The following is a 24718-nucleotide window of genomic DNA, read 5'->3' as shown; positions in this document are numbered from 1 at the left end:
TTATTTATAAGATAATAACCACAGCTTGGCCATTTCCAGACAAACAGTAAAAGGAACATCAAATGGTCACACAGAGACGGGGACTACAAGGCAGACAAGAGGTAATGATCAGAGTATCAAAGAGCTCAGAGACACCCAGTGCAGAGACCAAATACCACTAAACACGAGTTAGAAAGGGCTCTGAATGTTTGCTGGGTTGAGTGCTAAAAACCAGCTTGCTCAGGGTCATAAGGTAAAGATCAGGAGCTCTGGCTAGTAAGCCAGTTGCTGCTCAAAGTGGATGGGTTATCGTTGCAAATGGCCAATTCAAAGTTCTGGTCCCTACATTTTCCTGTTTGCATGTCCCATTCACTAGGCTCCCCGGTCCCGGTTTCCAGCCATGACCCCGCGATCAAGAGTTGCATGTTCTACTGACTAAGCCAGCCAAGTGCCCCAGGAGATGACTGTCTTAAAAGAGGACATTCTACTTCTGAATCTGCCATATCTGAATGTGTTACTTTTGCCAAATAACCTTATATGTAAAATAAAAGAGGGTTGGTTTAGAACCTCTAAGAGAAAGGAGATACTTTATTTTTTTTAAAGATTTTATTTATTTATTTAATTATTTAGTAATCTCTACAGCCAATGTGGGGCTGGAACTCACAACCCTGAGATCAAGAGTCACGTGTTCTACCGACGGAGCCAGCCAGGCGCCCCAGAGCTACTTTAAATGAGTCTAAGTTTAATTTCTTCTTCTTTTTATTTTTTAAAGATTTATTTATTTATTTATTTATTTATTTATTTATTTATTTATTTGACAGAGATAGAGACAGCCAGGGAGAGAGGGAACACAAGCAGGGGGAGTGGGAGAGGAAGAAGCAGGCTCATAGAGGAGGAGCCCGACATGGGGCTCGATCCCATAAAGCCGGGATCACGCCCTGAGCCGAAGGCAGACGCTTAACCGCTGTGCCACCCAGGCGCCCCTGAGTTTAGTTTCTTCTAAACCTCAAGTAGACGCACTGGTGATTTTTTCTCACAGTGCTTTCACTGCCAATGATTTGATTTAACAGTCAGAGAGGGACATGGAGCACAAGAAAGGAACAGGGCCCAGCATGAGAGGAAGGAAATGGTTCAGATGCGAAAACTGTCACATTTAGAAGTGAGACTAAATCATGACCATCTTACAAGGGATGGAAAAGTCTTGTGGATGGATGGCTCCTTTCTCTGGATCTATTCTCTCGCAAAACATTTTTAGTGATGCGTCAATATTTTCATGGGGCCCAAGCGTCTTCTTCATCTTTCTTGGAACATGAGTGTGGAGCACACCTGACTGTTCCTCAGTGAAGCCTCTGTAACAGGCTGGTCTGGCACCAAGAAAAGCTTCTCAAAAATTCACCCAACCAAGAGGCAGGGCAGTCAACACTACAAGCCACGAGCTTTGGCCAGTATGCAACGTGATGGCAAAACAAACTCTCCCACAGGGAAAAGAAAAACACTCATGTGGGATGTGAAGAAAGAGAAGACCACGGGCTGGGAACACGTGCTCATATCTGATTCTCTGGAACGTGGCTTTCCAATGCCTATTGCCACGCGTTTCTGTGGGATACTTTTTTTTTTTAAACTAAAAAATAGAAAATCGGCTTGGATGATTCTGTAGCGTGGTATTTTTTAAATTCAAGTATTTCACTGGATAAAATGCTTCAATTCCTTTAGACACGGGCTCTCATTTTTCTGTTGTTTTTGCCAAATAGACAGATGGAAAGGATGTATCGTGTAAGAATCTAGGATTGGACACCATGGGGCAGAAATGATGAATCAAAGCTTATGGCTTGTGTTTGGCTTTCTGTGGTGCTTTTTGGCAGCCTGTGGTACATGTGTCAGAGGCTGCCTGACTCTGCGTGGTGCTGGTTGATGGGGTAAAATTCTGTGTGTGACGCAAAGACACTGGGGAAGGAACGATGGAAACTGTTAAACATGAGTGAGAATGAGTGAAATGCAAGGATGAAAATAAGAACAGCAAGATGACAGCAATGAAAGAAAAAACAGAACCCACATGAGGTAGGAAAGCACACAGATCTTTCTGAACTGCCACGGGATGGAATGCATTTGCAGTGATGAACAAAATATCCTCCCAGTTATACGCTCCGCACCCACTAGAGAGTGTCCAATCAGCCTTCCTCTTCCTCCTCTACCCTTGCACTATTTATTCTATACAGAAATCGTCAAGAGGACACATTTGGCTTTAGAAAGCATGACACCTGCCCTCACTTTATGTGTTTAGATTCATAACTGTGAAGAATCAAAAGGTTGCTTATTTCCTCAGGGTATTTTGTCTAGAGCCTTGGTCCTGGGGAGACGCCATGTCTCAAACATGGCTACCCAACCTGTAACGCCAGCGTTCAGCATAGATCAGCTTTACCTGGACAGAGGCGTCACCCACACTCCTATTGTAAAGAATAAAGTTTGTTATAATAATAGCAAACTTCAAAATATAAAAGTGGCTGTAAGAAGAGCAAGATTTAAAGGAACCAACAGCTAGGTACATTTTGTTACTTATTCAGTTAATCTGCCGTCACGGTTATGATTCATTATGCATTATGAATCTTGATGACACTTGTAGCTTTTTTTATCCTCACCAACTTTATTGCACACAGAAGCGCGGGTTTTGCCCATATTCCACATTTAAGTCATTATGCTCTCCAGCAGAACCATGAGCGGCAGAAAGTTGGCCCCCTCCCACCACCATGTATCCCTCCTTGAGCTTTTTTTTTTTTTTTTTTTAATGAGGCAGAAACAGAAAAAGGACCACATTCATGTAAACAGTTGCATCTAAGCGAACTGGCTTCTCTACAAAACCGAGTTTCACTGTTGCCCTTCTCTATTGGGAATGGAGCGATTCTGCCCTGGCTTCTTTCACGAAGAAATAAAAAGCATCACTGAACTACTGTCATTCTGGTCTATGACTTGTTGAACTATGCACACAATGGACAGTTAGCAGAGGATCTCTCAGCAAAGGCCTTAGCAAAGAACTTAGATTTAATTGCTTCTGCGGAGATCCTTTCGAAAAAAGCTAATTTTAAAAAAATCACAAAGTACCTTATACTAAAAACAAACACGTTTACTGAGGTTTTAACATAGAGATTGAACGCAGTTACACTACAAAGCTCAACTCTGCACAAGGAATTTTGGTGCAGACACTGGCAGGACCTGCATCTTGTCTGTCCCAGATGAGCAGCAGGCCAGTGTCCTTGACAGATGTCCTCTAGTTCTGCAAAGTGCTTCCCTGGGGGGAGTTTCCATAGTTATCTTCAGAGAAATGAAATACCAAAACTTCATGTTCTTCTGCTTTCTCCGCTTTGCATAACGTGTGACTTAATACTGAGGAGAGACATTCTGGCAGGTAACAGACTGATACACAAGTCCGTGCGTCCGCATCTTAGATGGTACCATATTGCTGGCATGCCACCACGAAAGTCTAGAACGTGGGTCTGAACTCTTTCATGGAATAAGGTCTCCCAGTGAGGCCCAGGCTTCACACAAGCAGGCCCTCTCTGCGATACAAGCCATTCTAAGGTTACAATATGATTCTTGACCACCTTCATTTTAGTATGCTTACTTTTGCATGGACAGCATCACTGTCCATGCAAACTCTCATTAACTTCCTGCAATTGGATTAAAATAAACTAAACCTAATCTCTAAAAAACCTTGCAACTCAGTAGAGAACATCCCTGGGAGATATGTGCCCACATATTCTGGGCCAAGCAATGTGGTATAAATTGAGAACACCCTACTCCTATAGGAAGAGTTAAGACTAGGAAGATCCAGTATTTTGGGAATAAGCTTTCCGTAAAGTTTGAGGCCAGGTTTTACACTTTGGTTGTAAATATGATAAAATGTCTACATACTGTAATAGTAATATGCAACAAACTTTCTAAATAAGAATGAACTCCAATTCTTTTTTTTTTTTAAAGATTTTATTTATTTATTTATTTATTTGTCAGAGAGAGAGAGAGACAAGCAGGGGGAGCGGCAGCAGAGGGAGGACCCGGCTCCCTGCTGAGCAAGGAGCCTGATGCGGGACTCTATCCCAGGACTCTGGGATCGTGACCTGAGTTGAAGGCAGATGCTTAACTGACTGAGCCACGCAGGTGTCCCTGAACTTCAATTCTAGCCATAGATTCTTACCTTAGCCGCACGAAGTAGTGTTTCTGTAGTTGGGATGAAATACGAAATCATTATGTATGATTGTAAAAGAAAATCGTCCTAAAGTTTAACACATGGGTTTTCTATGCAACTTGGTGATTGTTTTATTAAAGAAGAAAGTTATTCTGACCCTAGTTAAAACAGTAAGGAAGACTTTCTTCAGGACTATTGCAACAGGAGGTCAACTCTATCGCAATGGGGATAGAGAGAGCAAATTCAACTCTGAATACAGGAAGGATGAGTGGAGCTTTGCAGCCAAAGAGCAGAGTGAGGGGGTCTGTGGATGACATCAAGGGTGGGGAGATTCTTGCTAAAGGCAGGGCAGGCACTTACCCCCATCAAGGGTGGGGAACAAGGAGTGTGATAGATTTCCAGGGTGATCAGACATCAAGGGTGAGGGATTTTCTCTAAACTGACATAGCAGGATTCTTGCTAAAGGCAGGAGAAGCAAGGACAGGCACGGAAGGTCAGGGTCGAGGCCTAGGTTGGGAAGAAGGCTAACTACAATTTGGTTAATGAGAGACCATACAAAAAATTTAAGTTATTAAACTTCAAAAGCATGTAAAGACATTGTGAGAGTCAACATCAAGAGGATAATAGATTTATGGGTTTGTAGAGACATTCCATATTAATTCTGAGCATATGCCTCCACTATGAATCCCTTGAGGATAATAATCCAGCAAAACCTCCATCTCCAATCAACACTAATAAACTCAAAGGTCACAGCTTCTTTGGAATGAGGACCATCTGGTTGGCAGCACCTCCTTTAATTGGCCACAAAGACAGAGCATGTTATCACCGCCCTTAGAATTACAGTAACAGCTCTTATGCTCTGAAAATGGAATGGCATAAAATAGCCCATAACATAGAGGAAGCACCGAGGGTGGAAAATCACCACCCATAAAGACTCTGTGACTGGTCCCGGTTATGTGTTAACACTAATCGTTTCCAGTAATTAGGGCTTATAGTTGCTATAAGTGAGGTCTTTCAAGCATTTGGAATGGCATCAATGTGTCATTTTCCCACTGACCATACCAAAGGAAAACACACGCATTCATTAAGCAGAAATTCCACATTTTTCAGGGGGAAAGAAGTCCAGTATGATAAAAACAACCGTTAGCTGAAAAGGAATGTGATAACTAAAGAAAGCGTTGAGGCTATAACCGGAGTCTTTAATTCTTCCTTATGGCATCGTGTAGCTATGGCAACGCAAGACCCAGATGCATGTGCGCAAAGAGGAATCCTTTAGGTTAAGGCTCTATGATGTCGAATTTTAATTTCCTTTAGGAAATGACTAACATTAGATCAGTGGGGTATTTTTTTTTTCCATCAAAACAAAGTCAGCTCTGCTATGGAGCAGCATTTGACCTGTACAAATAAACAATTCAGAAGTAAAGTTATATTTTCCAGAACTTCTTGTCAACATTTTCCTTTTCATGAACTGACACTTCATTTTCTCCAAATGAGCAGACATTTCTCATGATCTCTATCTGCCTCCCACCCGAAGTGGCAATCAAACCGTTAGTAGACTTACTCTATGAAAACACCAGCCCTGGGCTCTCCAGTATAACAATCACTGGCCATAGGTGGCCACTGAGCATTTGGCATGTTGCCAGTCTGAACTGAGATGTCACGTATGTGTGATATACACATTGAATTTCAAAGATTAAGTGCAAAAAAAAAGGAGAAATCTCTCATTAATCATTTTATTTTGATTACATGTTGAAATGAGAGCATTTAAAATATCATAGGCTAAGTAAAATATACAAAAATTATCTTCACCTACTTATATTTTTTACCTCTTAAATGAGGCTACTAGATAATTTTAAGTTTCATAGGTGGTTCTTATGACATTTGTGTTGGACAGTGCTGCCTTAGACAGTTCTTTGGGGAGGCTGTTTTTCCTAGCCATCTGAACAGAATGAACATTTCACACTTCAGAAATAGCACACCAGCAGAATCACATAATGACCCTACAATGGGCCCATCTGCTCTCCTACTGATTTAACTCTGTTATATAATCTTCTTACTGTATGTAAAAAGGTAGGGGCCTTCCCGTTTTTTTCATGATATACAGCATGTATTCAGAAGCATGCTAACCACACCAGCCAAAAGTCTGCTAATAAACAACAGAAATTTCATGACCACAAATCTGCCAATTCCAGAAACACACGAAAGCCACTTTTGCCCTCTTCTTGTGCTGTAAGTACGCGCCATTAAATACCACTAATACGGTATTAATTTGAGGTTATCTGGGCTTGGTAATATTAAAGTACACTCTTATGAAATTTTACAACACTAAATGAAACCAAACTTTCAAGTGCACTTGTGGCATTAACTATTTGTTGCAAAGGGCAAAGTATGAACTTGAGAGATTAATGCGAACAGTTGCCAGAGCGACTCATTCACAGTCATTTGAATGAATGTCAGTGAGTCTATCTCTCAGAATATCAGGAATAACAGCAGCAATGACTAAAAAAGTAAAAAGGTGCTATTTACAAAGAATTTGCCGTGGAAGGGAACAGTTTCCAACGTTACACGGCAAGAAAGTAATCATAGCATGGAGTTGGAGTGGAAGGTCCTTCCTGCAAGTAACTCAGGAACTGGAGGACCGAGAGAGAAAGAGTGAGTTATTTTCAAGCCAGCCAGAGACCAAAACTAACAAATGACTTTCAAGTTCATAGCCTCTGATGCATAAGAGGTCATTTCCACATTTAAACTTTCCTTTCTTCCTACACTGCCGTCGCCCAGATAAACAGGCAGCAGACAGAAACCCAGTGAACAAGTAGGAGGTGGCGAGAATATCCTATACTGAGGAGAGCCTGCAGAATCCCCAGGCAGCCTTGGCTGAAGGAAAACACATCTTGGTTACTAGGCTGACACAATCTATTTTCAGCAGAACCATCCTTCCGTAAGAGAAGGGGAAAAAATGGGTTCTGATGAAATATAAATAGGAAAAAATTAAAAAATGATGGGAAATTGATCCCCCCCCCCCCAGATTTCTTATTGGGGTGGGGAGAGAATTAGAGCCGGGTCGACTTAGCCTGGAGATGGTTTGCTGTTCAGCAATCCAAACCCAAAGTGGACTAGCAGCCCTTAGGGGCATTCCCAAATGGGTGATTTGTCCAAGAGTGCCGTTATTAAAAAGTGGTTTCTTACTAATGTTAAAATTGGGCTGCATCTCAGTTAGGAAGGGAATGGTAATGTGTGTTCATGGGCGTGCAATCTAAAACACAACAGTCCCATGTGCCGTAGAACCAAAAATACCCTTGATATTAGCTCATGGGATGAGAACAACCATGGTATGCTGTTCATTATAAAAACGAGCAGTCATTTCCAAACCATGCCAGCTAATAAATACGATGAAAAGTCTTGCAGTTTGTGAGGTCATGCGATCAACTGATATGAGGGACTGCTGATACTCTTGGACCCTGATATGTTACAAAAGGGTCCCCCAGAATGAGGTCACAAGTCCTAAGTCCCTACTAAATCACCAGTATTACAGCCTGAGAAGGTGGCCCTGGATACTTTCATTTTCTGCCTAGCCCCTCATTTGAGCCTAGCCTGTGCATTCAACTCTGTGGCCCATGGCTGTGGTTACACACCCCACAGGGGGAGCAATGTCATTCTCAACTCAATGAAAATGACTTTGAAGAACAAATGTGATCAGGAACGTTCTCATTTTGCACAGTGGAAAATGCTTTGAGATCTAGAGATGAAAAGCAGAGGAATATCACCTGTTAGCAATGGACAGGTTGATGGTGAGCCTAATTTCTTATGTTTTTATAAAACCCAAACAAGGCAGCAATGGAAAAACAAAAACAAAAACAAAAACAAAAAACCCTAACACTAATGGCCGGAGAGCCAAATATTTAGGAGTATGTGCTTTTCTCATTTGGCTGCCATGCTGTGTCTTTTCAAAAGGAAGATGAGGCCACAAGCGACTGGGCAAACGTCCAACTGTCTTGTAGCTTGGCCAAAAACGTTGAAGTAGATACGCCGGCATACAGACATTCTAATTACTCAGCTATTCCATGGCCTGTCAAAACCCTTTGTCAATGACACATCTGCCGTGTCCATCTGACATCTGTTTAAATCTCAACTTTTTGGTGCTTTTACAAACATATCTTAGTCCCGGAGAGAAAACTGAAATCCATGGAACGGATAAAAATGCAAGAGCTGACTCATTTTAACTGGTCATGCAGGATCTCTTAAGGAAACAAGCACCTCGCTCTAAAACTACTCCGTATACTGTCCACCCACAAGGGATCACAGAATTGTGATTTTATCTTTTTGTCTCTATGATGCTATCTCCATTTAAAGGATTAAAGTGCACACCAGTGACATTAGGTTACTTAACCTCTACGGTTAAAATATTAACTGCAGATCCAATAAGTAAGGGACCTAACTGCTTTTTCAAAAAATATCTAAACAGATATCAGATGTAAAGACATTAAAGCTACTTTTTCAAACTAACGCCAATGCACGCATGGTTAACCTGATAATTTACCTAAGCAAATAAAGTAAACCAAAGGATAAAGTACACACCAATGTGTGTTTTTCCATGCTCATGTGTGTTACTTTTTCTTGACAGACCACTCAGATTATGACAAATTAATGGGTGCTGTATCAGGTGGAGTGGATTAACTCTGTTCTGCTGTGTGTCTGGATTTGGTCTCCCTAAGTAAAAAACAAGAGTTGATGACTATAAATTCACTCTTTATCAAATTTTGTCATGTTAAGGATTAAAGGGCTATAGGAAAAGACAAATTAGCAATTTTGTTGATCTCTGTTACTTTTGTGATTCTTCAATTTATATATATAATATATATATATATATATATATTTTTATTAACAGCTTCTCTGAAATTCAGGTTTTTTTACCCATAGAAGGTGGGCAATTCTGGTACCTACCTCATAAAGGCTATGGTGGGGATTAAATAAAATAATTTCATTTTATTAATTAAGATGAAATAAGCACAGAAAGTGCTTAGTATTTTGGTATACAGTAAATGCTCCATAGGTGTTAGCTTTTACTATTGTCTTATTCAAAAATAAAAATGTAGCTGAAGTTCTGTGCGAACATTAGAATTTTTGAGTGTTACTCATCAAGAGAGATTTCTCCATTAATTATTAAAAAACCCTTATGTTTCATGGGGAAACTATAAACCAAAAAGCAAACCAAAGTCAAAATCATCCATTTGCTATTGGTTTTGTCCATGTTTGGACCAATATCCTTGTTCCTCTCTGCTTCCTGGGCACACAACTAAACTACATTTCCCATTTTCCTCTGCAGTTATGTGGGGTCATGTGACCAATTCTAGCCAATGAAATGTGAGAGAAGTAATGAATGTGTAATGAAGCCAATGGAATATGGGAGAAAGTCTGGTTCCTAGGAACTCCTGCGCAAACAAACCTTCTCTTCCCTTACCTGCCATCTAAATGCTGAAAATCAGTGAAGCACTCAAAGGCCCTAGAATATGGTGGAACTGTGATATACAAGGAACCTAGATTCCTGGATCTGCATGGAGCAGAGCTACCTCATTGACATGGTCTGTGGCACAAACAAGAAACTTTCACTAAGCTAAGTGACTGGGATGTCAGCATTGTTGTTTGCTCAGGCAGTGAGCAGACCCTAATCCGTGCTTTTTCCTTCCTGTGGACATGACTCTAACATATTTTGGTAACGATAATAGTTAATATTTTTACCATGTGACAAACAGTATTCTAAGTGCTTTACATATAGTAGTTCTTTAAATTTTCTCAACAACCCTTCTTTTTCAGATAAGGAAAGTGTAAGGATAGCCAAGGTATGTTGGTGAACCAGTGCAAATGGCAGTCTAGCCCTAGAGTTGGTATTCTCAACCACTAGCCTGCACTGCCTTTTCAATATAAATGCAGCATATTACATACACATCTTTGGGATTATTCATCTGCATGTTAGGTGGGGTCCATCCAGGCATAGTTGAGAAGGCTGGTTGTCAATATAGGTCCTCCCAACTCCCTTTTGTAGCTCATCCCACTTCCCAGGCCTCCCAATTGAAGGATCCTATCTGGCACAGTCCATAAATCCTCTGACCTTTGTTTTAATTCTCCTTATATCAGAACTTCTCTGGTTTCAGACTTACTTTTCTTAGACTCCTGCTCACTGAGAGTTGATCAATTGGCAAGTTGATGCATTACATCACGGTTCTCCTCCCCTCAGATTATCTTTTTATTGTAATGGAGATTTGAACAGAAGCCTTCAAGAGACAATGCCATAATCTGAAATGGTCATTTGATTGCTGACAGTTTCCAAACCTGTCCAGGTGGGTGAAGGAGCCATATTCGTTTGGATAAAGAGAAGTACGTGGCAAACTTCAGGTCATAGCACGTGGGGCCATTCTAACATAGGATAAAGTACATTAACTACAGAAAACTACAAAACATGTCCCCTTGTTTCTAGGCATGTCTGCAACACCTTCCTTTAAGAACTGCTATCTATTTTACACTATTTAGAAAAAGCTATCACAGTAATCTTACCACACAATCAGACACAAAGCTGTCCATGACAGGTTGGCTTAGATACCACCCACGGATATCTTACCATGAAAAACAAGCTTGTCTTTACTCTAATGCAGTTCTTTGGACCATACCATAAAATAAAACCCATCAGTAATGTGCCCTCTCATAAGGATCTCATTATAGGGAAATTTACTTGTGAAATTATTTCACAGCCCAAACTCTAGCCGTACTATAGGAAAATATCAGTTTATCAAAATAAGGTGCATTCCCTGCACTGTATCCAAATCAGAGGTAAAAGGACAAGCTAGCAAATGACTTTACCCAAGTCAAATGTACCCTTTAAGGTTTGAATTACTCAAGGGAATTCCTTGTAGGACAATCATTCAGAAGAAACGATATCAAAGCATGGTCCTTTACTACAGTTTTAGTTAATTGATGACTCTTATTTTGCATTATAGAGAAGAGAAATAATAGGATCTAGAACTTCTTTAGTATCAGGCTCTGTACGTGTTTTCTCTAGTCAAATATTCACGGTGACCCTATGAAAATGTTTTATTCTCAGCCCTTTACAGAGGAGAAGGCAGGCTGGGTGGAGCTGAGTCGGTTAACGAAGGTCACAACCTCAGTTAAGTGGCAAAGCCAGTCCTTGAACTCAGGTTCATTCTTCAGTATTTTATTTTATGTTATTTTTTTAGAGAGGGAGAGATGGCGGGGATGGGGGGTAGGGCAGGGGGAGAGGGAGAGAGAGAATCTTAAACAGGCTCTGCGGGGCTCCATCTCAGAACCCTGAGATCATGACCTGAGCCGTAAGCAAGAGTCAGACGCTTAATGGACTGAGCCACCCAGGTGCCCCAATTCTTCCAGTATTTTTAACCACTATGATACTATGTATAACCAGAAACGCTTATTTTGATATATAGCTACCTGAGCTCCTTCTGTTCTCCTTCCTCAATCTTGGTGGTCAGATTTCTAGAAATAACCCAGTCAAATAGTCAAAAGCGAAACATACTACAGAGTTAAAATTCAGCTTCTAGCAGAAAATGTCAACATTCTACAAATAATACTGCCTTCTCTCTGAGATACAGGAGAAAAGTGTCAAATCTCTACTTTATAAATAAACTACCAAATGCTTAAGGAGAATGTATTTGGGCATGTCGCCTGCTCTTGTGTAGCAAACCAGCAGGAGCGCCTGACACATGATCTAGAACCCACTTTTCTGCCAGGCTAGTGCTGGGCAACCATTACACGTCACGTGTGTCTCACGAATCAGTCCTGGGAAAAACATCCTCGCAAAATCAGATCGTGCAGAAAGAACTGTTGCACGTTTCCCGTGTTTTAGGCAGAGATCTGGGACAAATGGAAGCTGTTTTCCTGCGCTCAGGATATTTAAAAAGGTAATACTGAGATAAATACTGTGTCTTCATTGAAGTTCATGAATTCCCTCCTAATTGAATAATAACTTCAGGAAAACATCAACTTCGCCTCTAAAATGATCCTTCACAATCTTAGCACCATGTTATATAAAGCAGGAAATTATTAATGCTTCATTCTCGGTTCTGGTTTTGCAATATTTGGAAAAGGCACCCGTCTATTCGTTATCTGTAGGACGGATGCAAGGATGAATTAATGTCAGGAAAGTGCTGTGTTTTAGGTTGAAAAACACCTCATTATACGTCACATTAAATCACCCTGACAGACTGAGTTCATCCTTAAGGATAACTACTGAGCATGTTTTTAAAAATGTGTGTAGGAAGCAGAAATGTGAGGCAGGAGTTTTCTGTATTTGAGGCTGTCCTTCCAAACCTTCGAAGCCTTTCGTGCCCAGGCTCATTGGGCAACCGTGTTGTTCGTATCACACTTGTGGCCAGCCCCCAGGGCTGGCACTGCCTCTGGCCTGGTTACACACACCCACACAGGCTGGAATCAGCGAAGGTGGGGACCACACGAATAGGAGGGTCAGGAACGCTCGGCCCCACTGCTGAGTGAAGAGGCCAAGTCAAACATGCCACGGGGCCAGCAGGGAAGGAAGTGGCCAGAAAGACATTCCCTGATGGCTCAGGATATTTAAATGTCGTGGGTTGGGGAGTGTGAGTGTGTGTGTGTGTGGGGGGGGGGCATATACAACCTTGGGGATAAAAAAGCAATGTTGCTAAACCTAAAAATAATCTGGTCCTAATGGACAGATCACAGCAACAGCAAATGTAAACACGGCAGCAAAGGGCTATTGAAGATCCCAGGGTTGCAGGTGTGTTTTCCCAAACTGCCTGCCTCTCTCTGCCTACGTTCACAGGCACTGCCCAGGAAAGACAGTCCTTCAGCTGGCCCTGCCTATAAAACTGCATTTGGTTTGCCATTTTACTCCACTTGTAGCCTGGCCTTTGGCCTTGGGAAGGCACCAGCCGCCCAGATGTGCCTGGGACCCACCTGGGTCAGCACTCCAAGTCCCAGATCTCCAGGAACCCCACAGTCGTGGGCAAACTGGATCAGTTGGCTACTGCATAGGTATCTCATGTTGGATCTCTTTTCTGCCTAACAGAGAGGTGGTTCCATTTGTTCTTTTTTTTCCTTTTTCTTTCAAAGGACAACACTTCTAGGTGATGTTTGATAAGTAGATATTTGATAAGTAGAATACTGAAACTGTAATTTTGAAGATTCCAAATGCTACGCCACACATAAAGTGACAAATCCAAATGTGTAACGCTGTTTTTAAAGTCATGGAAGGCGATCTCTTGTGCATTTTTCACATTAAGTTACATTATTTAATAGTATTATTGATGGTACTTTCAACTCAAATTTGCACAAAGCATTATAAGTTGTTGTTTGAGAGAAATCCTCCTATGGACTTTTAGCCCTGGGAAGCCACTGAGCCAGGCTGTGGCCACCCATGTGGCTCTGAGCCCCTGGAGGTGGAAGGATGAGGCAGACATCAACAGAACTCATGGCCAACCCCCAAACTACAGTCTCGCCTTACCAATACCTGACCCCACCCCTTCTCCATTCTCCATGAAATGCCAACTTCTTGTTTCGCTTGCTCTCTGGAGGGACAGGCAAATGCCCAAGGACCAATCAGACTCAAGCAGAGTGCCATGCAAGGAAGGACCACAACTTCTTCCTTCTGGTATACCACAATCTGGCCCATCTTTCAGTGAAACACCTGAATGCTTCACCAGGAGTCTGCCTGTCCAGGGTCCTCTGTGACCCCAGGCTGCCTGCCTGAAGGTGTTCTTTCACTCAATGGACTGCTTCAGGATTCTGGAAACACAGTGTGAGGCTGCCTGAGTTTTCCATTGATTATCTGCTTGAAGTCACAGAACCCTATTTCTTTCCATGGGTGTTTCTAGATGCCAAACATTTGGGGGCGGGGTGAGGTGGGACAAGGACAGTTCCCGCTGGACAGCTCCTGGCTGGGCTACAAGCATGGCTTTCACTGGGGCTGTGATGCCCAAGTCAGAGGCCTCAGAGAGACAGGGGGCTCCAGAAGGAATGGTGTGGAAACTAAGTTCACATTAGCTATTTTCATTATTATTATTTTGGCCTCTCTTAATTAAGTCACTAAATATCTCATAAAAACCCGACTTTTCCTGCTTGTCACATCTCCACACTTTGCAATATAGTTCAGCTAATTTACTCAAGGCACTAGGATGGTATATGCTAAGACATGCTCTAAGACATTTCCAGGATCCCTTTTTCCCATGCAGAGTGCCGCCACAATATTTGCAGCCATGATTCCCCTTTGCGAAGGGGTCCTCGTTCAAATGCCCTGCATACCAGCCTCCTCCGAGAAATCCTACTCTACCGGAAACCATCCTTATTGTCGTCAACCGAACATTGCCCAAATGTACTTGATCATAGGGTTCAATCTACATCTAAGACCTATTATCCTACAGCAGATTTTGGGAAACTTGCTCAACTAAGCTATTCATAGCATTGAAAACAGTCTCTTTTCCTCAACTAGACTATGAATCTTGCTAATTGAGGAAAAGTGGTTGGCAAACCATAGATGATTTCCCACAGATTAATCTTTTTCATCAACACATTAAATTCTGAAGAAAGATAAGGAGGAGGAATAACAACTTTAAGGAACAGAGCTTAATCATTTATAAAAGCTATTTTACTTTTAAAACCTACCCTAAATTTTGAGGGGGAAAAAATCCTTGCCCAGCAAAGCATCCAATTCTCTACCAGAATTTCCCAACAGCTCGTAATACCAACAGGGCACAGTTCTACTCAACAGTGCAGTGAAAATTTCTGGCAGCCCCCTTCCAAGAAAAGCAAGTTTTAGGTCAAGAACCCCCAAATATTGATATTTTCTGGTCTGAAAATCATACTAAGAAATCAGTCTTTAAGCAGTTACCTCTCTAAAACAAAACATAATTAAAAAACTAAAAATGTAACAGAAACTATTGAAAAGGTATTAAAAGGTTGCTGCCACAGACATAAATTTATTATCTCAGTGGAAATTCTGACAGTTTTCCATGCGTAAATAAATATTATTTCCACTATTGTGCTTTGTTATAAGGTCCCCAAAATAGTTGCAATGAGGGAAAAAATGTTTCTAGGTTATAAATAAGCATATCCTTTCCAAAAAATTCAGTAACAAAAGTCAACTATTAAATTGCTAGTTAATGGTTCTAGGGGTAGTTACACACAGAGGGAAAAGTCAAAATAAACAGATTATATTAAGTAAATAAGCAGACTTGTGGAAGTGTTCGAGTCATCTAGAAAACACAGTATGAGAATTAAAAACAAATTCTAATAGATTTATTTAAAACTGGTGTAAGCAGTGTCGGACTCTTGATCTCAGCTCAGGTCTTGATCTCAGGGTTGTGAGTTCAAGCCCCACCTAATTTTTTAAAAAACAACAACAACAACAACACAGGGGCAAGAGGAGTTGGAGGCGGTAAAATTCCAAAAAAGGTTAAAGTGAATTTTAATTACCATTCGTGCTTTAGAACCTAGGTTTAAAATGGGGATAAGGATCTATGTTCCACCGGGAGAACAATGAAAAATTTGGAAAGAATATGACTATTGAGATACTGGAAACACACCAACACCCACTAACCTTTTTGCAAGGAGAAATTTAACTAGTTAAGATCACTTCCAGCCTACCTTCCAACTGACAAAATATGTCTAGCTACAGGCGAATGGTTAAGTATCCATAGGCAATTTCTGGGTGCTTAATGCTTCCAATCTTGATGCAGTCGGACTGCTGCTTCGGTGGGCTCCTAGCCTGGCCAACTTGATGCAGACGGTCCAGCAACCTGCACTCTTATTCCTGGGTCTCTGATGGATCAGCGGGGCAGCAAGCAGAAAGCCCCTGAGGTCAGCAGCTTTCCTCTCACTCATGTTAAGGCTCGTGATAGACTGTATCTTCTAATGCCTAGAAGCAGGTAAATACTCATTCCATTCTTAAATCACAGCGTAGCCATAGATGTTGGAAGGTCTACCAGAGAAGAATTGGTTTGACATGCTCATTAAAACTGAGGTCTCTTTCTTGATATTCTGACACCCTGGGCTCTCTAAATTAACTCAGGTCTTGAAGACGGTTCATTTGTGGCCAAAGGCGTTAGCTCTTCATGGTAACAGGTAATAGCCAAAACCAAGCTCTTACCTTCTAACCTTGGACAGCTTGTTGAGCTGTTAGAAATACCATTTTTTTTTTTTTAAGCGAGAATGAGAATCAGGGGGAAGGAGCAGAGGGAGAGAGAAAATCTTAAACAGGCTCCACACCCAGTATAGAGCCTGACACGGGGCTTGATCTCACCACCCCGAGACCATGACCTGAGCTGAAATCAAGAGTTGGACACTTAACTGACTGAGCCACCCAGGCACCCCAGAAATACCAGTCCTCATAACACCTGCAGCAAGGGAGGCTAAAGTCAGATTCTTGCTTGCTCCTTCCCTGGCCTGATGTATAGGGACAGAGCCCCAGGGCTATAGGAGTAGGAAAGGGTGAGGATTACATTAAGCATCAGGATTGAAAAGGTTGCCGAACCTTAAGAGAAAATAGTGATCTTTGCCAGAGCCTTTTCAAAGCAGCCCAGATATTACCCCTTGTGGACTGGCCTGAGTTGGGCCTGAGGGGCATGAGCCCAACTGACCTGAGGCCCTGCCCAGCTCATCAAATATTAGGCAAGAAGAAAATGACCCAGTACATATTTATATGCGCTGGTGGGTCATTCCTTCGTCCATGGAACCGGAGTATTTTTGTGCGAAGGGACTATTAGGGGCTCTGCAGTCCTCCAAAAATGCTCTAGCTTCTCTTTCTCATATCAAAACTCTTCAGTAACACACGTCCTAAGAGTTGGCAGTGGGAGGAATGAGGAGAGCAGCCAGCACCGGCGTGGGCCTTCCGTGGGGCTCACGCTGACATGCATTCCATACAGACCCGACGTGGCCCAAGTTTAGAACGTGGCTCCCCTTCCACAAAATTCCTAAACAACTCGTAAGTAACTCTAAAGTGATTTTATATAAAATTTTAAAGTTCGAGGCAAAAAGGCCTGATGCCGTGGCAAAAAACAGGAGCTCTCCTCCTGGCCTGTCAGCCCTGCTGTCTGTCCCTGGCCAAGCTATCTGCCCCCTGCAACTAGTTTCCTCATCTGTAAAACGGGGATGACAGGAGCCACCTCACAGGGGACAGCGTCCGTTTAAAATGCTGAGTTTATGCATGGCCTAGACGAGTAGGCCCTCCCTACGTGGCATGACTATTACTGTTACTATTGCCAATTACAGTAAAGGCAGGTAAGCTCAGCGGACAGAGAGAAAAGGACTCTGTTGAGGGAAACCCCATTTTTACTGCTGATTTACTAGGGGATTTCTTGAGATTCTTAAAAAATGTAAAAGCCTGTTGCGTGGTCTTGGGCCAGCCACACTTACCCTCCCTGTGCCTTCCTTTCCTCATTTGGAGAAAGAGAATCATAACAGGAGCAGCTTCCGGTATTATTCAGCAGGTTAAGGAGTTAATCTCCGTAAAGGATTGAGAGTAGTTACCCGGAACACAGTCAGGACTAGACAACTTGTTTGTTGTTTTACCATGTTAAGACAAAGAAAAACAACATCCTCAAATAAGTCAGCCAAAGTAGGAAAGAAAAGCCTATTTACTTCACTAACATTAATGAATCAAAAAGTGTGAATCATTACTTTTGCTGCTAGTACAGCTAATTTTAATTTTTATGACGGTCTCTTTACAAGGTTTTTAAAATATATATATAAAATTCTAGATTTGTACAGAGTTGGTTACATTTTAAGATGCTTCCAGATGTATTTTTAGTTCTGTTGAGACTAAGAGACTAATGTCAAAAGAGACGAATGCACACACCTCTGGTTAATCATTAGAATAACTTGGGCGAGTCTGTGCCATTGTGAAAGGGAACCTTAGAACAGTCTGACAGTGCGTTCTGGCGGCCAGCTCAGCACACGTTGAAATGCTTCTCAAGTCCAGGACCACTGACTCTGAAAACCAATTTTACAATCAGGTTCTTGATCCTTGCGATGGCTTGGTGTGTTGGTGATAAAAAGCAGCAGGAGTCTGCACTCTACCCTAGCAGGCATCAACCGCTGCTTACCATCCTTTAATTTCAAGCCTTCGGAAGATCCAGAAACACCCATAGTGTTACTATGAATTTTTGGCTCCTGAGATTCTGGCAGATGCTCCTGCTGGCTGCGAATTACTTTTCCTGTTTGTCTTTCTGCTTATCCAGTCAACCTCTTTGTCTCCTGCAGGAATCACGCTGGGGTGGGGGTTGGGGTGGCAATCCTGTCCATTTCCAGAAAGCCCAGAGCACCTTCCCTGGTGCAAGTCTGCAGGCGGGAGCTGCAGTCCGGGGAGGGCCCTCCCCTGCCCCAGGCGATGGGAGAGGAGACAGAGGGGAGAGGCTCCAGCACAAACAACTGGTTCCCCAGGGGCTGTCTGCTTAATTCCAATGGGATTATGTTACTTGGCAGATGGTACTGTGCACACTTTCTGATAAAGGACAGTTTAGAAACAGTTTTTTTTTTCAATAAATCACTTAACAAACATAACAAAACACTCCACGGTGTGAATTTTTCTGCCAGTGTATACAAACTGCAGGTGTGCCCAGGAGAAAACCCAGCCAGACCCTTCCTGGCCCCCAAGGTGCGCGCAGATGTTGGCCATGGAACAGGATCACTACCCACAGTCAAGACAAAGAACACCAAAGGCCCGAGCGCAGGGGACTCGGGTGTTTGTAAACAACAGGAGAAACTCTCTGAGCAATAACTAATCATAAACACCTGAGCAAAGATCCTTCAAGCGATTTTGACCTAGCTATCCAATATACCTTCACTTCGCTTTTTGAGCAAATTGAGCCTAGTGCCCTGTTAGTTTTACACAGGGGGAAAGGTCTTGAAAGTAAAGCGTGGACCTGTCAGTGGGTTGCCATAGCAACCGCAGAGGCACATTCTCTGCTTCCTGACTTAGATTTCAACCTAAGTGCTCAACTGGGAAGACACCAACTTCTGGAAAAGGAAAGATTATGCTCTTTCATTCTAATCCTTACCAGAGACAGTAGTGAGGGCAGGTATAAAGGAAGCTACCACAGATGAGTTAAAATTCTTAAGCACGCATTTCCCCCCCTTCGCCCACAGTTGAGGCTTGCTGTCTGACTGGGTCCTCCAAAAGCATTCTATACTAACATATTCTGCAGCCTGAATTCTTAGAGTTTTATCAGTTAAGAACAAAAACCAGAGAGATTCCCCCCCACCCGCCTTTTTAAAAAAAATCTTTAGTGTAAAAAAGAGCTTTTGTTTGGTTCTGCTTTCAAGGCTGGGGAGATTCTGATCAGTCTCCAAACTCCTATTACCTTCAGGCTGAAATCCAGACTAGAAAATGCCAAGCCCCGGATTTTCCTTTTCCTAGAAGAAGCGACAAGACACTGGACAACAGAATGAACGCTTCAGCGGTGCTCACCGTGCAGCATTCTGTTCTCAATATTCTAATTTTGCACCATAAAGAGGACACTCTGCGCACATCGTCTGTGGGACCCAGGGTTTATTCTGACCCGGGGAGGAGTGTAAAAACGGAACATCTGCCATCAGAGGGAGGAACCCCTGCCTTGACTGCCAAGCACCATGTAACCAATCACAGACTGAATCAGAGAAAATGACCAATATCTGACCTTTTCTGTGATCTAACATAATAATGTCCAGGCTGGCCTTGTCCAAGACAGCGAGCCACACCCCTCCACGAATGTCACCAAAACCTTCTTAGAATAAGCAAGACAATAGATGAGAAATTGTTAAATGCTTTATTCTGGGGACTTCTGCCATATCAGTGATGGGTGGTAACATTTTGCTTTCCTCCCAACCACACTCTCTATAAAGCGGTTTGCTCAAAAAGAGGTTCTAACACTGATTCTCACAAAGTGGAGCATCTGGCTAGAGCGAGGAATTCCCCCAGCACTTTATGATAGTTTATTTTTTCCTCTTTCTGTATCCAAGATACACGGTTTAAAGATTTCTGAGAAGGAACGTGATGTTACTCCAGCAGGGTGTATGTAGTCACCGTTTTCTATTTTATCCTAGGACAGAACCACATGGACAAAGTTGTTTCTGCCATAATTTCCCAGGAAGGAGGTGAGGGTGAAACAGGAACAAATCACAAACATGGGTTATTCTTTTCTGGATTCAGACCTCAACCAAATTCTGATTTTTCTAACTGGTTTTTTATCATGTTAAATTTGGAATCTAATATTCTATTCATAAGGTAAATTGAGCTGTGCATTTTCTTGATCTGTGAGTTGTTTTTTTAATTATGTATCATTTCTTTTATTTTCCTTTTTAAAATTTTAAATGAAAAAAAATTTAAAACGGCTTTATGGAGGCATATTCAACATGCATAATTAAAGTATTCAATTCGATTTTTTTTTTTTTAAGATTTTATTTATTTACTTGACAGAGATCTAGACAGCCAGTGAGAGAGGGAACACAAGCAGGGAAAGTGGGAGAGGAAGAAGCAGGCTCACAGCACAGGAGCCTGATGTGGGGCTCGATCCCATAACGCCGGGATCACGCCCTGAGCCGAAGGCAGACGCCCAACCGCGGTGCCACCCAGGCGCCCCTCAATTCGATGTTCTGACATATATATACACCAGTGAAGACATCGCCAGAATCAAACTAAGCAATTCATCCGGCACCGCGAAAGCTTGCCTCTACTTCTTTTTCTAAATTGAGATATAACCGACATATAACATTGTATCAGTTTCAGGTATACGCGATGATTTGGTGTCTGTATGCATATATTGTGAAATGATCACCATTTGTCTAGTTCACATCCATCAGCACACATAGTTACAAATTCTTTTTCTTATGATGAGAACTTTTAAGGTCTACTCTCTCGGCAGTTTTCGTGTATATAATACAGTACCGCTAACTCTAGTGGCACAGCTATTCTAATAGTTGCTTTAGTGGCCACGTTCAAGCAAAAGTAGTTGCCAATGAATCTGCTGCCTAAGATGGTTTCTAGAGGTGACACATAATTTGATTTAGTAAGTACTACATTTTCACATTTCCTTCAAAATTCTGATTTATCAGGTTAAAGGAGCTCCCGCCGGCTTTCTAACGATGCCTAGGTAGCCTCCTTGGAGTCTGTCCGGCAGGAAAAGGTGTTCTGACACCTGAAGACGGCCCCGGTGTGGGTCACCTGGCTGGCTTGGTAGGTGGAGGGCGCAACTCTTGATCTCGGGGTTGTGAGTTCAAGCCCCCAGTGGGTGTAGAGATTACTTACGAATAATCTCTTCAAGAAAAAAAAAAAGACAGCCAAGGTGCATCCTGAAAGGTGACTCCAAGGACCTCTATGGCAATGGACAATGAAAGCAAGACAGGAGAGGCTTCCATTGAGTGTAGCCCTGGAAAAGAACTCACAGCTGCTCCAAATTAGCATGCCTTTCGGTTTTATGTAACTTGACAGGCTAATACCTTAATGGTGAGTTTTTCTTCTTTACCCTCTAGCACGCGTTGGGAAATTTCCTAAAAGTTTTACAGGAAAATGTATATGACAAATACACTTAAGAATACTAGTTGTCACTACTGGGTTTACATTCATTAGGTAGAGTGGCACAAACAAAATGTTTAAAGGGACAAAGAGCTAACATACAAAATTTTGTTAAAACAAACAAAACAAAACAAAGGAAAACAGCAGGCCTCTTCTATCTGGACAAACACGGGACCCAAGGGAAAATAATTAAAGCTTAAAATTATGTGGTATTTCTTTTTTTAAATTTATTTTTTAAATTGGGGTAAAATATGTATAATACAAAATTCAGCATTTCAATGGTTTTTGAAGTGTGAAGTTCAGAGGCACTAAGCACATCCGCACTGTGGTTCAACAATCATCATTGCCGATGTCCACAACTTTTTTCAACTTGCAGAATGGAACTCCGTCCCCATTTAACACCAACTCCCAATTCTCCGCTCCCGTCAGCCCCTGGCCACCACTGTTCTTTCCATTTCTATGAGCTTGACTCCTCTAGGAACCTCATGAGTGGAATCACGTATTATTTCTCCTTCTGTGACTGGCTGATTCTACTTTGCATAAGGACGACTTGGTCCGCCCATGCTGTAGCCTGTGTCGCTTTGTGATAATTTAGTTTCCTCAAACTCCTAGAATTCTTGAGCTTGGTGCCAATTCTGAAGCTCTAAGGAGTTAGTTTTAAGAAAAACGTAATGGGTTAGTGCTTTACAAAGGGATAATAAACTTGGAGCAGTTTCTACCCCCAGAAGATAGGCAAAGGCAGACTAGAGTGATGCTTTCACTGAAACTGGATGAATTCCTGGGTATGATATGCAGGAAACTATTTATTGTGAGGAAATGTAACATTTCATGTCAGCTGGCTTTGTTTAAGGCAGAGAGGGTGTACCCCTAACCGGTGTCCTCTGTGTCATACTGATCTTGCCCGAGAGCTCTGAGGCCGGGGTGTGGTTTTTGGCTCGGCTGCTGGGCTCCCCACATCATTCCCTTGCCTGCCAGTCCCGAAGGCTGCTGCTGTTTCAGGCATTAGCGAATCGCAGCAAAAGCTCAGCTCACTAGTAGGTCTGAAGGCCGAGGACAGAGACCAGTTCTGACCAAGCAACACCCCGAGCAGACCAGCCTGGAGGGTCCACACCAGTTCGGCCACGTATCACCTTCTGGCCTGTATGTAACAGAGATGGCTCAGCCCCTCCTGGGACTCTCCTTAGGAGCCAGCTAGGACTCACTCTACATAAGACAGGGTGGGGCAACTTGAGTGAGCCAACCGTCCAGGCCTGCAGAGTCTCAGAGCCGTTCGTTTGCAGCATCCTGAGAAAATGTTCAGCTGAGTTTCTTGGGCTGGACTTTAAACACGTGGCAGGGGCAGGGAGTGTGGGCCTTCTTCTGTCTAGGCCACGTCTGATAAGAAACACTCAATTGTCTCCTCCGTTCACTCAGTGCTCCTGAGCCCCACTACTGAGCAATCAGGTTACCACTGCATGGGGATTTCCCTCCCTTTCCTCTCTCAGCAGTAACACCCAGAGCTGAGTGTTCTAGACACGCGAGGCAGAACACGTGGAGATCCCAGCACAGCATACCTGTTCTACCCAACCGTCTCCTAGATTCAGCACACTCTGTTCCACTGTGGTTCCCTGCAGCACAGCAAAGAGCTTCAGGGTCTGCGGGCATCTGTATTGTGGACAGAACACTGAGCGATCAGAACCTTCGCAGACACTGCTCCCTGCATCTAGTAACTGCCTCAGCCTCGGCAGCAGAGACCCCATCGCCTGGGCTCTTCAGCTCCCTAATGGACAAGTCGCTGGGGCTCTCATTTTTCTGCAACACACTAGACCTCAGTGAATGAGAGCCCTTCCCAGCAACTACTGGGGGGTTGACCAAACACAGAGAAAAGAGCCCATCTGATAGCAGAAGAGGCCATGGAGCAGGAGCAGACCAACAGGCCCTGGGCAGAAGACTGAGCCCAAGGCAGAAGCAGGCAGGAGGAAGCTTGGGAGGAAGGCGGGTGCTTCCCCTGCTGCCAGGCCCTGAGAGCCGTCTGTCCCTTCCCCGACGTGTCCTGGCTCTTGGTCTCTGTGTTGGGTGGGGAGGACACAGGCCAGCACTGAGAAAGGACTAAAGAAAGAGGGGCAGTGAGGATGACCCACTGAGTTAATGCAGACCCCACTTCCAAATCTGAAAGCCCAGGCAGCACCTGTCAGACACCCCGGGCTCACGTGTCACATGCTCAGGCATCTGCTTTAGACACCTACATGTGATCTTTTTTCTCTTTTTAAATTTTATTTATTCATTCATTTATTTACTTATTTTAGGTGGGGGAGAGGCAGAGGGAAAGAGAGAATCTTTAGCAGGCTGCATGTCCCCTGTGGAGCCAACTCGGGGCTCGATCTCAGGACCCCAAGATCATGACCTTGGGGTCATGAAATCAAAAGTCGGGCGCTCAACCAACTGAGCCACCCACGGGCCCCTAAATGTGACCTTTTCTTGAGGGACCCGACCCTTTTCTCCTTCTTACTGCTCTGAACCCACAAAGCAGGGATGAAGGGAAGAATAGAGTGTTCTGGCATCATCTGCACCGTTCTGTCCTGGAGCCAAGTCCACATTCACATCCCTCACAAGAGGGAACGAGGCTCTTGGCTGAGGAGCGGAGCAACTTTATTAGCTGGGCTGCTGGCTTTGTCTCCCTCTGCCTTGTGCCTTAGCTGCCCTGAATTTGGGTATTAACATAAAGGCCTTTTTTATTTGTTCATATTCCCACGGTTGGCCGTCTTGGGACGACTCTGATGTTGTACGTTTCTCTCTATAGCCCATTCTTTCTCTGCACCCTAAGCAAACAGGCTCACTGGTTTCCTGAACACACAATTCTGTTCCACGTGCCAAGTTTCGCTGACTGCCGGCCTCAGGTGGTTCTAGCTCCGTGTGCGCCACCTCAGTGCTTTCGCCAGACTTCGCCACCGGCTCAGCAGCCGCAGCAAACTCTAATTGAGAAGAGGTCCTGTAGCCTGAAGACAGACAAGTTTGGTGCTTTTCAGACGACAGTCTTGCCA

General features: G+C 43.1%; 1 protein-coding gene across 2 annotated transcripts in view; it reads right to left on the bottom strand.

The window, feature by feature from the left end:
• Positions 1-24718, bottom strand: part of ANKH (ANKH inorganic pyrophosphate transport regulator) — a 128400-nt gene that overhangs the window by 84568 nt on the left and 19114 nt on the right. The window lies entirely within an intron of this gene.

This window comes from Ailuropoda melanoleuca, chromosome 3 (genome assembly GCF_002007445.2).
Source record: "Ailuropoda melanoleuca isolate Jingjing chromosome 3, ASM200744v2, whole genome shotgun sequence".
Taxonomy (NCBI): Eukaryota; Metazoa; Chordata; class Mammalia; order Carnivora; family Ursidae; genus Ailuropoda; species Ailuropoda melanoleuca.
The sequence above is the reverse complement of the archived record's forward strand: the minus strand, read 5'-3'. Positions and strand labels throughout refer to the sequence as shown.